Below are 17,359 nucleotides of genomic sequence, written 5' to 3' on the forward strand. Positions count from 1 at the left end.
AGTAAGTGAAAAAGCAGAGCTTCAAGACCTGGGGCTACAGGAAAGCTCTGGAAACCTAGGAGAACATCTCTGCCTTTACTAAGAAAGGCCCAGAAGAAAGGCCAACTTCCTGGCCACACCTTGCTTGGTGCTGGAGTCACCAAATTTTCTCTTCTTGGCCCAGGAATCCTTCCTGGCTTCAGGCTGTTTCCACACCTATGACCCAGAGCTAAACTCACGATGCCATGTGAGCTGGGAAAAGCAAAGTAGCCACTCAGTTTTTTGGATTGTTTCCTAACACTCATGATTCCTGGCAACTGAAAAGTGCTTCCAGGGACTGGACTTTCAGAGGGGCGGAAGAGGGAGGAGAGGAAAGTGATGTGGAGATTGCTGACAAGGTGGAAAGGCAGCCAGAGGGCCCCGAATCAGCGGGAGTTCACCTTCCTTCCCTCCACTCTCCAGGCCCCGGTGCCAGGGTCAACAGTTCATGCAGAAGAAATCAGGATTCTTTGGAGTAATTCATGCTGCCAAATCCATAGTGACAGCCCAGGCCAAATTCCCCTCCTATGTGAAGGTCACTTGCTCTCTGTCAAGCACTTGACAATTGCTCAAAGGGAAATGAGGAATTGTTTTGTATAAATGAGTCAACTTACCTTGAATTCATACCACTTGGGGTGGACCATGCCGCAATCATCAGACAAGTTTGCATGGCTTTATTTGATCATTATCATAAAACATGACATGTATTGCACGTCTCTCAGCTTATGTTTCGTGTCAGGTTTTAGCATGAAAATAATTTGGACATGATATATTCTAGGCCATTTCAGCAAGACTGGAGGCAACATGTTCAGAGTATGTGTTCACATTCCAATTATCTGCAGCAAGGAAGGAGAGAAATAATGGGAGTTATCCAATGTGGTAAGTAACTCGCCTGAACCCACTCTGTCCTTCCAAACTCCATCCCTTCATATGACCTTTATTCTAGAGATGGTTAATCCTGGGAGGTGGAGGTACCTGATGTGCAATTAGATGTCCAAAAACTGTGAAGATGGGAAGGAAAATTTGGGCAGGTTGAGGGGGTGGACAGGCACCTGGCAGAGCATGGTTAACAAGAACCATGGGTAACTGAGAGTGGACTCTGCAGGTACCTGGCTACACATTGGAAAATACATTCATTTGGTGCAATATTTACAACTGATGTGAAGGAAGAGATGAGCCTAGGCTGTGTAGTCAATCAAGAAGCATTCATGCTGCATTTTCACATAAGATAGAGTGGGAGATTTTAGTTTAAGAAAAAAGTGAATTTTTTTCCAATGTCTGTTATGAGCTACAGTGATATCATGGGAAGAAAACTTAACTTGTGATGGTGTCAATCACTCTGCTTTAATGCTGCTGAAGAAACTTCCTGATCATCTTAAAACCTTCCATTAGTAAAGCAGACACTTTGTCATGTGGAGATGGGTCCATGATCACTAGTTTCTTTTCAGCTACTTGGTTGCAAATCTTCAGTCAAAGCCAGGTTTACAAAGTTGTATGCATGCAAAAGAAGAATAAGCTTTCTAGTCTGTAGCCAGTAACTCCCACTGCATGCTTGCTGGGAGGGAAAGAAGGACCAGAGCAACCTCAACATTTGCTCAGAAGCCCAGCACTCTTGCAGAGGCCCTTGAGGCAGGGGGTACAGTCAGCTGGTGGTTTCCCAGTTGCTCAGTGAAAAAAGGAACATTCAGCCTTCAGACCTACAGATGCTTTTATCCAGGAAACAACTTCCTGCCACTTTTTCCTTCTTTCCATCTTGCTGGTGTGCATAAGGGTTCAAAGAAAAATTTAAAACTCTTCTTCCCTCATAGCAATCGAAGATTACTGGTATAATTATATCTCATGCAGGAAAACCAGGAGTAAGGGGGAATTTTGTCCATTTCTCCCAACTTCTAAATGTGTGCTCTAAGTTTTAGATGTCCTGCTTGATGCTTCTATATGAGAAACTGATTCCCTGATCGTGGGAGTCTGTATACACATGTATGTGTGTGTCTCTGTAGAAGCTTGCCTATGGAGATGTGCGTGTATGTGCACCTATGCATATAGCTGCATGTGTGGAATCTGGGGAGCAAATTTCCAGGAAAGATGCTGAGGAGAGAGGGCTCTAGTCTGTCATTGGTACGACACTCCAGGAAGGAGCTAGTTGAGTGCTGGGGAACTGAGTAACAGCAGTTAACCTGAATTCATCCCGGAAGAGCCAGCCTGCTTGTAGGAGGAAAGGCATTTCCTTCCAGAAGCCTGGACTATTGTGGCAGCAAGGAGAGTGCAGAACTTGCCATCATGTTCTGAGGAGGTCTGTCGAGTAATTGATTCAAGTCTGTTTGTGTTGAGAACAAGCACAGGCCTGCAATACCTTCCCCTAAAAGCAACGTGGGTGAAATCAATGAAATTAGAAACTAATGGATCATATGACTGAACATAAAACCTGAGGGATTTGGGGATGAACTGAAAGCTGCATATATAGGAGAGGGCTGCTGGCTACCACTGGGGCACACAGTTTCCCTGCTCAATGAGAAGCAGGGTAGGCTGAGGAAAACTTTTATATTTTGCTTTATTCTTTCCTTCCTCTTTCTTGCGAGGGAAAAAAACACAAGCAAACAAAACAAAAAGTAAGAGATCAAAGAGAAGGGGAGGAAATCTATAACCTGTTTCATGATTGATTTATTAAGCTTGAATTCCAGCAGCTGACATCACTCTATGGTGCTAAGCTCCCCACAATCTCATCACCGCTCCTTGGCATCCCCAACTCAGATCACCAGCTCAAAAGGTCTTGAACTTTTATCAGGAGCGACACTTTTTTGTCATTGTCCCTTTTTCTAGGCCACTTCCCTACCCCTGCCATGTCCTCCTCACTTCCTTATGTACCTGCAGCGATCCCATACCTTGTCATTAGAGCAGTGTAATTCCCTTCTTTGTGTCTCAAATACCCACTAGCTCTCTCCAAGCTGAAGTCATCTGTAACCTGCGCCTGGTTAAGCCAGCTCCTCACTTCTCTAAGCCAGTGCCAGCACTATTTTTGCAGCTGGAGACAAACCCACCACACTGGTCCACCCTGCCTCACAGTCTTCTCATTTCCCTGGCTCTCTGACATCCCTGTCACTCATCCTTCCCACTCCTGGAATCCTGCAGCACCCCTCTCCTTCTAGCTAGATGCCTGGCTTTTCATTCAACAAGATCATAGAAACACCCAGAGAGTGCCTGCTCATCCATACACACTCACTCTGACTGTCATGGTTTAGATCTAGAATGCCCCCCAAAACTTTTCCCAAATCTCCTCCAGCTCATCTTCTTAGTTCTGCTCACTTCCCAAGATAGATCTCATATTTGTGTGTGTCTAGTTTCTGCTGCCCTGATTAGGATGCAGGCTCCCTGAGGACAGGACCTTGCCGCACTCTGTTCTTTCGCAGACCCAGTGCCAAGAACCACACTGGCACATGCACAGCTGCCTTGACCATTGGTGACGGCGAATGGATGATGGAGATTATAACAGACCCAAGGGTGGCTGAGCTGCATCTGCAACCTTTCCCTCACTAAGGCTAACTGCCACTGGACTCTTTTCATCTGGGACTAGGAAGCATACGATTTGCCAGGAACACTTGTCTGAGAGGCTGATTCCTGATAAGCGAAGTCTAAGGCAAAACCAGAGCTGAGCCATTCTTCGTCTGCTCTCAAAGAAGCATCAAATTCACAAAAATTGTCAGAAATATGATGTAGTTCATACTTAAAGCTCCTAGCAGGGTATCTATTCTTCCAAAATGCCTGTGGGGGAAAATATAGGAATATAAAGATCAAACAGAAGTTAAATGTTGAGATACTGTCCATTATGTAAGTTGGACTAACTCCCTAAAGAATATTTATTTTCCTGAAATAAACAGAAAATACATTTCTAGCTACATTTCCTTATTTAAATAGCCAAAACTCTAAACATTAGCCTAAGACACTGCTGCCTTAGCAGTTAATGAAGGTGTCAGATCAGGGGCTTCCTTTTCTTCTGAAGGGGGGCTTTGGTGGCAGTTTATTAGCCACATCTGGCTGTGGACTATATAGTGGTACCCCAGGGAAAATAGGGTATATTGATCTTATACCCAACTGTGTCTTGTTTTCTACAGTAATAATCGCTATATTTTATTTTTATCATTCAAATATTAATTCTAGCCTAATAGTCTGGTTACACTGTTATTTTTATAGTATTGTCTGATTTTAAAATTACTGCATACACGTATTATTTTTATTTGCTTCCCCAATCCATTCTTTTTCTTGGCCACAGCTCCAGGATAGAAATGTCAAGAATGTATTAATCAATTTGTCCATTACCATTACTATTAATTACTATTAATGAAGTTTTGTATATTTCAATATTGCTGAGAGTAATTTTGAATGTTCTCATCTCAAAATATGTTAACTTGATTTAATTATTTCGCATTGTATTAAGAATATGACATCACTTTGCAGTCTACAGTTTTATACAACTCTAATTTATCAGCCTATAATAAAAGTTTTAAATAGAAGAATTTCAAAGATTAAAATATCGATTAAATTTTTTTTAAAAGGATGGGCTTCTCAATCCACCTGTATTGAAGATGTTATCTGTAAAAATTCCACATCTTTTGGCATGTGGACTTTTCTAATATTTAGTATGCCGTCAATTATTTGGAAGGTTTGAGGGTGAAGCAACTGTATAGTCATGCATGCTGGCTGGAAGTACACCAAGGATGGTAGGGGTAAACATATTAAATGGTAGGCCATGGTACACCCTCTGTCACACCCTATGTCACAGATTTTAAAGGGGAATAGTAAAGTCCACTTTTTAAAGCCTTACGTGCACATAAAATGAAACTAGCAAACACTTATGTGGTACCTAGTAAATAACAGAACTACACTAAGTGCCTTATATTAATTCATCCAATCTCATCACAAGCCTAACAGGTACACACTATTCTCTCCACTTGACAGATGACAAAACTATGGCACAGAGAGGGACAAATAATTTACCCAGGTCAATAGCTCTCAGGTGGCAGAGCTGCATTCAAACCTGAAAATCTCTCCTCTTACTGTGAGTCAGGCTTTCCCTTGTGATATTTTTCCTGGTGTCACATGGGCTGCTGTTTACAAATTCACTTCTTCTTGTGTCTTGGTTGAGCAGTTCAGTCTAAAAGTCAGTTTACATCCAGCACTTCCTTAGGCTGATGTGACGACTGCACACAAGAGCTGGGCTCCCCCAGCCACTCAGGAAGCCATAAAAGTGAAGGGAAATGTGTTGTTCTGGTGGAGCTTGCATTCTCGGGACAGTTTCGTACTGTTTGTAGCTGGATTCCCCCTTATCTCTGCTCTCTGGGTGATGTGGACAAACTCAGGTTTTCCTCTATTTGAAAAGTGCTGGATGTGAATTGGTAGACAGTCCAGGTGAGCGGAGATGTGCTAAGGAAGCGGAAGCAGCTGGCGTTGGGGAGGTGGGGTGACTGGCTTGTTTTCATGTGGGGGACTCACTGGAAAGCTCTCAACCAGGCCAGCCTGTCCCTCAGCTCCTGTGGGATCTGCTGCCTTCCCTCCCCTCCCCCACTCCCCGCTTCTGCCTCAGGGTGGCAAACTGCCAGGCCTCTCCCTCTTCCTTCTCCTGGTGGTTCCTGCAGCTGGTGGCTGTGACTGTATTATTTTTACCTCAAACCCTCCAGGACACATAAGAGCCAAGAAGGAAAGATGCACTGTTGCCCACGGAGTATGTGACCTGGAGAGCTAGTCTACTGTTTACAGTTCCAGTGCTGGGTTACAGTGGGGCTGAGCCAGGCAGGGAGTGTCTTGGTCCACAGACGGAAAGCAGACAGGGAGTGATGAGAAGCCCTGGCAGACTGGGATTATAATGACAGGGTGTGACCAAGCTAAAGGCTTCCCTTTTCATTAATAATAACAGGAAGATGATAATGCAATAGTAGCATACCCATATGTCGCATTTACTATATTCCAGGTACTAACCTGAGTTTTTTATGCTGACTTTTTCCCTCCTCCTAACTGGCCTTTGAAGCTTGTGTGTGCTATTGTTGTTGTTGCTATTATCTCTGTTATAGCAATGAAGAAACCTAAACACAGACAGGCCAGGTAACTTTCTGGAAGCCACCAGATAATAACAGATTCGGGGCTCACATTCAGGCAATCTGACCAGAGTCTGAGCTGCAGTGTTCAGAATACATTTTTATGCCATACCTAATGGTCATGAAAAGCAAACCACATGATGAATTGATTTGTCATCTCCATCTGAGTGATGGTGCCTGTGACACTCTCAAGTAATGTTGCACAACAGAATATTGACATTTTCCAGTTATACTAACTCCGCACATGAGCATGTGTTGGATGTAGACTGCAGTGACTGAACACTTGTCCGTTCCTGTATTTCCCCTAGGTGGTTGGGTGGCCAGTAGTCTTAGTGGAGAAACAACACTAGAAGGGAAAATTAGCTATGCACTCATTCGTTTGCTGTCTACTGTGTGTCAGAACTACACCCACGCTCAGGCTATAGAAGAGAAGACTTGGTTAGGTGGGAAGACAACCAGAGTTACACAGAATGAGAAGAACTATAAAGAAGACAAGCCTGGAATGAAGCATGCTGGGACAGCCTTTCTTCTGTGGCTCTGGCAGGACACTGCCGAGACCAGGAATGAGACTAGGTGTCTACAAGAGGAGGTGTACTTGTGTTTCCTTTGGAGAATGAGCAGAACTGAGTTAACAAATATAGGAGCATTTTTTCCTCCAAGACTGAGCATCAGTGTATACTGGGGTCCTCTCAGGGACAAGTTCAATTGACTGTGTTTTCTGGTTGTCATCTGTCCCATGGGCCAGTTGATACATTAATTTCTCTTTTGTCTGACCACAGCCCTCCTCCCTCAGTGTGGCAAGTGAAAAGTATAGAAGGTAGAAATATACAACACTTTTTTGTACAACACTTTTTAATACTGATAAATGAAAAAAAAAATCCTGCTTATGCCTGATGCCCCTCCCTAAGTATTTCAGAATAGGACTGTGTTTAGACACTGGGCCTTAGTTAAAATGAGGTCATCAGAGATTCCCTAATACTGTGACTGGTGTCCTTACAAGATCAGGAAATTTGAACACAGACACATGCAGGGGAACCCAGATGAAGACACAGAAGGATATGCCCATCTGCAAACAATGGAGAGGGTTCAGAATGAAACCAGCTCCTCCACTACCTCCATCTTGGATTCCCTTGCAGAGCTAACTGCCAGGAAATAAAGTTCTGTTGTTTAACTCACCCAGACTGTGGTATTGGTTACAGCAGCCACTGGAAACTCTCAGGCTGCCTTTTCCCACTCTCGTCCATGCTGAATGAAAGTGTCCTTTGTTGGGAAGATATCTCTGTAGCAACTTCTGGCTAAAAGAACTATGGTTGGAAAAAGAGAGTTCAGAAAAAAGAACACCCCACTTTCTTGTCTTAGGAGCTCTGAAGGCACACACCGAGAAATCTACTACTCCACAGAACTGGCATCATATGACATCTGGAAAGCTGTCCTTATTTTTAGCCCATACTTGGCCAAACATTATAACACAAGGAGATTTCAAAAATTCGCATGCGCTACGCATGTGTACTGTCAAACTCGGGTGTGAATGTGTAGAAGGATTCCAAATTCTTCACTGTGTACACAAGTTAAGTTCGGTTGATGAGCTTTAATATCACATTCTGTCAAAACATTTCCTTCCAAGATGAGGCTATAATTTACTTATGGAAAGCAGATGAACCGATATTTAAAATCTTGGAAATGTTTTAAAGCAATGTTTTTGAAGTAACGTTTGAGCAAACTGAACAAGTAAGTCAACTGAGGTAAGGTTTTACCCCCAACACAGTAAAAGAGAAACTGTACTATTTTTTCGTAACCTAGTATGAGTTAGAAGTTGATTACAGTCTGTTCCTTCAAACACTCCTCATTTATTTCTGGTAATACAAAATAAGCATTTGGAACAACGCTGCTTATTAGCTAGAAATTCTTTGTAATGACTGTGATAATACAATTATCTTTAAAATGAGGATATTTTTCAGAATAAACAAAAGCACTGTTTAAAAATGATGCCAGGATAAAGTCAGAATCTAGGTCTGCTCTAAGTAAACATGCTATGCTTCTACACAAACACATGTTTTTGCCCTCCTTACAGCTGTCACAGAGGAGCCTTCCAGTACATTGTCTCATTGTGCATTAAATCTTTAAATTACAAGCACATTCTTTGTTCTTCAGGCAAAGTTGTGGATAAGCTCAGCATATGATGCATTTTTGGTATTTCTCAATAGCTTTGCCACATGAAAAACTGCAACTGGGTACTTCAACTGGCAGTCATTTTGCTAGATAGTAGCATGAGACAGTGGAATGTAGTAGAAAGAGTCTAGGGCAAGAGGTGGGAGTCCTAACTCCACCACTACTAGCTGTGTGAATGTGAAGAGTTTTCTTCCCTATGGTACATGGAGATTGGATTACATGATTCCTAAGATCAGTCATGGCCTTAACAAGTCATGTAGGGGTATCAGGGTGACCGTCTGGTTGAGAGAGACATGGGGCTGTCCCAAAACTGAATTGTTATAAAACTTCCTAAGACTGGGGAAACAGCAATTGTTCACATCCAAAAATAGGGGCGAGGAGGAGATGAGGCTGGAATGTGCTTGGGCTATAGTGCGCCTGAGTTCAGCTTTAAAGTATATGAGCATAGGACAAACAGTAAAAGACAACACTGTTCACAAAATGAGGATGAACCTGTAATACTGAAATTATTAAAGAAAATAGGGATATTAGGATCTGCGTTTAGAAAGGCAACATGAAGGATAAATATCTTTCTCATTAGCCATAGGCTCACAGGCAATGCCTTTCAGTATGCAACTCTGCAGTTAGGTCTTCCTTTATAGTTACCTATTGCACAATCAGCCTAGATTATCTCAAAAGTCAGAAATGATGCTTTTCACCCACCAGAATGGCAAAAAAAAAAAATTGCAATAATACTTGGCAATACAGGGTCATTAAGGAAATGGACAATTAGATGTTGCAATAGGATTATGAACTGCATTGACCAATTTTCTTTTAAAGTTTTTATTGAAGTACAATTTAGGTGTTTATTAGATTTTGGCTAGTGACATCCATAAGTTACCTAAATGTGTTCCCTGTGGCCCATTTCAGTTAATTGTCCCAATCTCTCATCCCAGGAAGTCAACAGTCCATTTCTGTCACCACAAATTCAACTGTATTTTCTAGATTTGCATATGCAAGGAATCATGTATGTGTTTCATTTCTGATTTCTTTCATTCAGTAACTATTGCCATGTTTTTAAGATATCTTCATGTTGCTGCATGGATCCACTTTTTCCTTTTAATTGGTAAGCAGTAGTCTTTCATATAGATAAACCACAATCTGTTTATCCACCCACCTGCAGATGGACATTTAGGTTGTGCATCTTTGACTGTGGAGGGCCACCAAGACAGCTCCCCCGAAAGGAGAAACTTTGCCTTCATTTTAATTCACCTTTCCCTATCCCATTTACTGATTGTACAGAGCTGGTACAAGGGAAGTGCTCAATCCCTTGGGCTGGCTACCAGCAAACCAAATAGGTCTAGCAGAGGTGCAGGAAAAAGAAGCAATGATACTCAGGGGAGATGAGGCAGCCAACCCAAAACACTAGTTTTTTAAACTACGATTATGCAGATTTCTTCAGACTTGGAGGCCACATTTACTGAATCCAGTACTTTTTCTGCATACCTCCCTCTGCATATTTCAGAGGTGTAATTGCGCCTCCTACCTAGCCCAGCTCACAGAATTAATGTAGTTCCCGCCCTTCTCACAGTCACTCAATCTTGAGCCACTCCCCTCTTCATGGATTATTAAAACCCAGGTTTGGCCCTGGGTTGTGGCCTTTGCTCTGATTGGAGTTAGGACTCTTGGACTCCCCACAACTGCAGATATATCTGTCTCTTTTTTCCTGCTGTGGGTTACATCGGAAGTGGTAGGTTGGAATTTACTCTCAAGGATTTCAATTACTTTTCCTGGGATTACAATACATGAACTCCAGACCTCGAGGGGATGGGCATTTGTATTATTGGCTACTATGGACAAGGCTGTTATGAAGAGGTGTTTAGAAGTGGTTGTACAGATGTACATTTTCATTTTTTTATGTGATAACCCAAAAAGTGGAATTTGCTGGGTCATATAATAAAGGCATGTTTATAAGAAATCAATAAATTACTTTCCATTCATTAAAAAGATGAGTTTTCTCCCTCTGAATTACAGTGGGCTTTTTCCTTTTCATTGAGTTGTAAAAGTTCCTAATATATTTCAGATGCAAAGACTTCGTTAATTATATATATTGAGAGCATTTTCTCAGAGCATTGGTTTGTCACTCTTCATTTTCTTAATACCTTTTGAAAATAAGTTTTTAATTTGGATAAAGGGATGATTCTGATTTTTTTTTATGATCTGTGCTTTTTTTGCACCCTAAAGAAATCTTTGCCTAAATCTCGGTCATGAAGATTTTCTACTATTTTTTTCTAAGAGTTTTAAATTTTAGTTTTATAATTAATTCTATGTTTCATTTTGAATTAATTTTTGTATATAATGTAAAGTAAGAGAAGACCTCTGATTTTTTGTTAACAGACTTCATGTTTTAGAGCACTTTTAGATGTATAGAAAAGTTTGAGTGGAGAATACAGAAGATGATCATACAGAATACAGAAGATGATCAGCTTCCTTGTAAGTCTTGTGCATTGTTACACTTAGTGAACCACTATTGACAAATTATTATTACCTAAAGTTGATAGCTTATTCAGTTAACCTTGATTTTACTGCTGTCTTTTTCTATTCCAGGACCCCACCCACCTATTATCTTTATCGTTTGACTAGAATAGTTTATTAGATTTCTCCAATGTAAAGTTACCCTTTTTCTCTGTTTTTCTGTACTACATTCTTTACATGAAAGGTACTATGTTACCCATAATTAAGGAGTTAGAGCTATACTTCCTCCCTTTAGATGGAATATCTTCATGATTTATTTGGAATTCTCCCTAGGAGAATTACTCCTTCCCTTCTTATTTATTTATCCAACCATTTGTTTATATCAGCACAAACTCATAAACATTTATTTTATACTTTAGATTATAATCCAATATGATTTAATTGTGTTGCTCAAAATTGTTCCAACATTGGTCACTGAAAACTCTTTCAGTAAGCTCCTGTGCTCCTTTAACAATACCCCAGCAGTGTGGGGTTATTACTTTTGCATTTTATCCATATAGACCTCCTGTTGTTTCAGCAGTTTTTGAAAAAAAAATTGCCATGTCCTCTATTGGCACCTCTGTTGAAAAGCAGTTGACTATATGCATGATCATCATGTTCTTATAATTTAGTGGCTGGTTTTCTCCATTTACCTTCAAAGCCGAGAAAAGAAGCAGAAAAGAGATATGGCAGAGAATCACTTATTTGATGGCTACATGCTTCTTTCCTGCCCCGTGGTAACAACAGTGCTTCTACCTCTGGGCGATTATTATCAGTTACCTCCATTACCTCTTCTACTGTGTTGACTCCTTTTCTTGTAGTCTGATCTCTTGGAGCAAGAAAACTGAAACAGCAGGTTGACTGTCATAGTATAAAATTTAAAGTTACTCTTACTGGTCCTCTGATGGAGATGTTTTCTTTCTATATCTAAAAGCCCTAGACCCATACATAGCTCATAAGATACTTATGATGGCAGAGAGATTCGCAAGTGTTCCAGAGAATAATGATAAGCCCACTACTATTTCTACCTGTTGGTTTCTAGATCTTTTATTCAACATTTTAGTTTAGGGTATATCCTAGAGAATAGGGCCTCATTTTTCCACTGTCATCTCCAAATTGGAACTACTTATGACTTCAAGATTTGATTCCATTGTTATATCAGACCAGCAGCTTCTAAATGATGTGTTATGTAACAGGACCAGTGAGCCCTAGATCTTATATCCACTGTCCTTTCATCCCAAGAGGTAATATGACATCTTGTGATATATAAACACTGGTAGAGGTACTGCCAGAAATATTGTGGGCAGATAGGTAAACTCACACATGGAATATATATTAATTCAAATCAAGATGAATTATTGTCCATTCCAGTACAAATATGTCTTCAAGTTGGAGAATAATCTGTATCAGAGACTTTGTGAAGATTTTTTGCTGGTAGACACTTGAGTAGCTCAATAGCTGGATTGTAGCCTTGATGAGTATGAATCCCTATTAACATGTCAATTTTCCATCTTACTGTCATGACTACTATGTTCATGGGTCCACATGCTAACACCAAAGTGGACACACAAACATCAGGCTTGGTTTAGTTGGCTAGTGCCTTTCCCATGGGTGAGTCATTCCCACAGGTAATTTACACACTTCTGAGATACTCTTGTCCTTAGTTTTCTAATGTTTCTTTTTCCAGACCTCAGACCAACCAGCAAAAGCATTCACCACCACCTACAAGTCCATTTGTTTTATATCAGGCCACTTCTCTGTCCACACAAAATTGGAGACCAGGTACCCTTTTCAAAGACTAACAATTGGGAAGACTTCTCTTTGCCACACCTGAGAAGGCACACCAGCTGTCCATATTTTACTCATATCCACATGCTGAGCCAATCCATAGCTGAATAAAACTCTGGGATTTTTTCCTCCATTGCCTGGTCATAAAGACCCTTTCCCACACACATGTAGGTACTAGAGACAAGTAGTATACCAAAAGGTGGTTCTCAAATGTTGTAGAATTCTTTCCTACAGAAAGTGAGATCTCAGTCTAGAACTCTAAGGTCTACATGGAGATTCCCCTATTGGGTTTTGCTTAAATTCCACATGACTTTTCCCAGGTCACATTCGTCTAAGTGCCGCACTGTCTGCTGGGTCAAATGGCCTACATAGCAGAGACATTTACCCTTCTGTTTGGATTTATGCAGAGCCCTTCCTTGCTCTAGGCCTGGTTCAAATCTTACACTTTCCAGAGCACTTAGTAAATGAGTGAGACAGCATCCTGTACTCTGAAAGGTGGTGGATCAGAGTGGTAATGGTGTTACCTTCTTGGTATTGAGAAGTGACTATCACAATGATTTGGCTTTTAATTTGGTGGAATGTTCATGCACCACTCACTAGCTGCATTTCACTGATGTAGTATTCTCCTGAATCTTCAGATTTTTTTCTTCTTACTTTTATGACATATACAAAGGCTTGCAATGTATTAGCCATTTCTTACTTCATAGTTAACACAATGATAACATAGAGTCATCATTTGATAATGTCACTGGAATTAGTGTGGGGGTTAGTGTGATATGTCTAGGTGGTTCATAATATACCTCTTTAGATATGTTATGGCAGATATCAGGAGAGTTTATACAGTTCAGGGGCAACATTGTAAATATATATATTCTCATCTGCCCTATATGGACAAGATTACTTCTGAGCTTTCAGTCTAACAAGGGTGGGAAAGAAAGCAGTCACCAACGTAATATCCGCATATCTTGGACCTGAAGCCATGTGAGTCTGTTTTGGAAGCTACTACATCTGGCACTACAGCTTCAATTGGAGCATGAAGAGTATGATGAAAGATGAGCCTGGAAATGCATATTAGTGTCAAGTTGAGGATGCGCTTGAAGGGCTTACTGTGTGTTGGACTTTATCTGGATCACAGTAAAGAGCTTTTAGAGATTCATAAGCAATATGTTCTACCCAATCACTAGCTGCAAACAGAAAACTGTGTTTTCTAACATTTCAAGAGCTCACAAATAAACTGTCTCCGTGTCAGTGTGGGTGGTGTGTGCTATCATGTGCTGCCGACATCCTATGTTCAAGGACCAAAACATGGCTGCCACAAATATTGGCTGAGATCTCACATTCATGTCTCAGCCATGATCGTTTACAGAAGAGAAGCACATTTAACCCACTTGTGCTTTGCACTTGCTACTCTCGCTCTGGAACGTCTCTTCCACCCTGTATGGTAGTGATGGTGAACCTTTCAGAATGATGCCAAAACTGCATCCCCAAACCCATTTTTTTTTTTTTTTTTTTTTTTTTACCGGTACCGGGCATTGAACTCACAACCGCCTGCTTGCAAGGCAGGTGCTTATGCTGCTGAGCTAAATCCCCAGCCCCAAACCCATTTATTTATCACACAGTGCCAACACTGCAATTAAACCTGAGTATACAGGTTTTAATTTAGAAAATACACCTCATACATTAACGTCTTTTGGTTCAACAGAAAAACAAATAACATGCATTCCATAGGTTTACCAGCACTGCCCTATGCCTCAAGAAATTCCGTTCATCCCGTAAGACTTAGATGTCTCCTCTCATCCCAAATGTGATTAGCTGTTTCCTTCTGTGCCTCCACAGGATCTGGGTCATAATGTGACCTTGGGACAAAAATAATTCCTGTGCACCATCTGATTTTTGTCAAGTCCTGTGGCTGTCCTTGGACTGTGTTTCTTGCTGCCCAGGTCAGGTCTCATTGACTTTCGTGTCCACAGAGGTTTGCACAGAGCCAACACAAGTAGCCATCTAAGAAATGATTATTGAATTAAATTATTTATTTAACTCATCTGAGTCTGGCTTGAAGGGGAAAACTAGGCTGAGATGCACACATTTATTCTTTGATAAAGCATGTGCTTCCTGTCACATTACAGTGGTCTTGAAGGCTTTTGTGCTATTTCTTTTTTTTTTTATTTTGATAGGGTCTTAAAGTGTACACTTCTATAAAAGATTATGAGTCCAACATGTATTTATACCTTCCCAGTTGCAAATATTCAGAGGAAAGATTCTCAACACAAAATTTCCAACACTTGACCATTTTTTTAAAAAAAATTCACTTGACATATTTTACATCAGTTGCCTGGGCCAGCATTATGAACCAAGTGTGTGCACTTTACATCATAAAAAGGCATTTAACCAAACCATTAAACCTGTGCTCTGTATTAGAACCAAATTGCCACTGACTTTAACAGTCTCAAGTTATGGCAGTTTTAATGTAATCAAAAGGTACAGAGTATACATGACTCTCACAAAATGTGTGAGTTTAAAGTGTCTGATAGTTTTCTTCAGGGCTCTAAGATTACTGGGTACAAGTGCTTGCAGTTCCTGTCTCTGGTCCTCATCCAGCCAGTCCTCATCCTCATGGTCTAAGGTGGCATAGAAACCATCAAATCTACCGTATCTAAATAAAAGGAAAAGGACTGCTTTGCCTCTACCGATCCCCAAACCTAAGGACCTATCTTGGATCGCTATCCCTTCTCTTGTGTCCCATGAACCTGAACATAATTACTTGGTTACTAACAGCTGCATATAAGACTTAGAAACACACTCTATATTTAGTGCAGCCATATGCTCAGCTAAGTACTGATGGTCACATCACTGAAGAAAAGGGAGAAAATATACACCAAGAATCACTGATATCTCTGCCTCATGCACAAGTATCAAAAAGAAAATACAACACTAAGATGATAGTTTGCAAAACAATAAGTTGGAGCATTTCAGAATTTGGGAAGCTATCTTGGAGCATTTCAGATTTGGGAGGCTGTCTTTGTCGTCATGGCTTCCACTTCCCTAATACAAGCCTCCCACTTCAATTTCCCGTTTTCGTGTCTCAGGCCATGTGTTCCTCAGAGCTGCTAGTTTGGCAGTGGCCTTGAGCTAACTTTGCTTATTTAGGAATGTATCTAATTTTTCCTCCATGAGCTCAACTCTGAGCATTGGTCTCATTTGACAGCAACAATTTATTTATAAATAATCATTAGCCTGTTCTTTACATGTTTTGTTTTACATTTTGTTTGCTAAAATTGAAACTAAATGTTCTGGAGGTTTAGGAAAATAATGGCAGCAAGTTGAGAAAAAATATTAGGGACAGAAGGTAGGAGTAGGAAATTGAAGTCAAAATGACTTACGTGATTTTCTTGGAGTTGCTTCAATCTCCCAGTGTAGTGGGGTTTTCCATCTCTTTCTCTTTCAGCCTGGGATTTTCATCACTCCTATAAACCACATCAGTGCGAAAATATTTTTGAGGGCAACGGCTGCTATAAATTTAGCATTATTGTTGGTGCTGCAAGAGATACAAAAGGAATTTATGAACTGGTATTCAGAGGTAGCCACTGTCACAGAGAGTAGCCAAGGGTATGAATTTAGTTACGATGAAACGGGTCATGCTGCAATAAAAAGTATACATTGTGAGATTGCAGTGGTTAACTCGTCCACATTCGTTTCTTACTCGCCTCCATTTGAGGCAGGCCTGGAGGCTCCTTTCTGTCTTAGAACTGCCACTGGAAACTCAGGTCTTTCAGATTTGCCATGGAAGGGTGAGGGAGGGTTGTGGGCTGAGCGGGGGAGGGCTGGGATGGCAGAAATCAAATCTCAAGATCGACTGAAGTTGGATGTCTGATCTCCCTGGATCCCCCCAAAATAGGAAATGGTGTGGTAAATAACAGTAACATCTCATTCATAGTTTAACTTCAGTTCTACCTTTTATCTTTGTGATAAATCATGGGCAATGTATGCAATTTTTTAGTTTCAGCTACTTTCTGTATAAAACACACGTAATATCAACTTGGGTCAAGTTGAGCATTTGGCTATTTATGAAATATAATTTCTTCCCTTTCACTTACAAGCACATAGACTGCACTTTAAGGCTTTAAAGAAAATACTTAACATATGGCAACAACTCTAGAGACTCCTTCAAATTTTCCCTGAAATCTGCCACCATCTATGCCCATACCATCCCGAACACACTCAATCCCATCTGAAATCTACTGCCTCTAAAGTATCTGGGAGTGATCGTTAGGCTGAGACTTTCTCTCCTTCTCCCACCCCCAAATTCCCAAATGGGAATTTTATAGGTGGACCTAGGAACCTTTGTTTTATATTTGCTGATTTGTTCATTCTTTTTTAAAAATTATGGCAAAATATAGGTAACATAAAAGATATCATCATTAATAGTGTGAAGTATACTCACAATGGTACATTGCCAGTTTCCGGAATACTTCCTATCTTGCAAAATACACAGTATGTACCCACAACTCTCCCCTTCCTCTGGCAACTTCCCTCTACTTTGTCTTCATGTACTTGACTCCATTAGGTGCCCTTCATGTGGCATAAAGTCCTCAACATTAATCTATGTTGCAGCATGCATCAGAATTTCCTTCCTTTTTAAGGCTGAATAATATTCCATTGTAGCACACTGACACATTTTGCCTATCCAATCATTCTTTGGTGGACACTCGGATTGCTCCCTTTGGGTCAACTGTGACAGTGCAGCTATGAACAAGGGTTTACAAATGTCTCATTTTTTCTTATAATAAAATAATAATTTTAATGAAGTA

At 40.7% G+C, this 17,359-nt stretch overlaps 1 long non-coding RNA gene across 1 annotated transcript in view; it reads left to right on the top strand.

Annotated features, from left to right (window-relative positions):
* Positions 1-568: 568 nt before the first annotated feature.
* The window catches only part of LOC134472071 (uncharacterized), a 59,239-nt gene continuing 42,448 nt past the window's right edge, over positions 569-17,359 (top strand). The window contains exon 1 of the long non-coding RNA XR_010041892.1: positions 569-897. This is a non-coding gene — a long non-coding RNA (uncharacterized LOC134472071). The remainder of the gene's footprint in view (positions 898-17,359) is intronic.

This window comes from Cavia porcellus, unplaced genomic scaffold (genome assembly GCF_034190915.1).
Source record: "Cavia porcellus strain 051 isolate PalLab524CR breed Dunkin Hartley unplaced genomic scaffold, mCavPor4.1 scaffold_22, whole genome shotgun sequence".
NCBI classification, from domain to species: domain Eukaryota; kingdom Metazoa; phylum Chordata; class Mammalia; order Rodentia; family Caviidae; genus Cavia; species Cavia porcellus.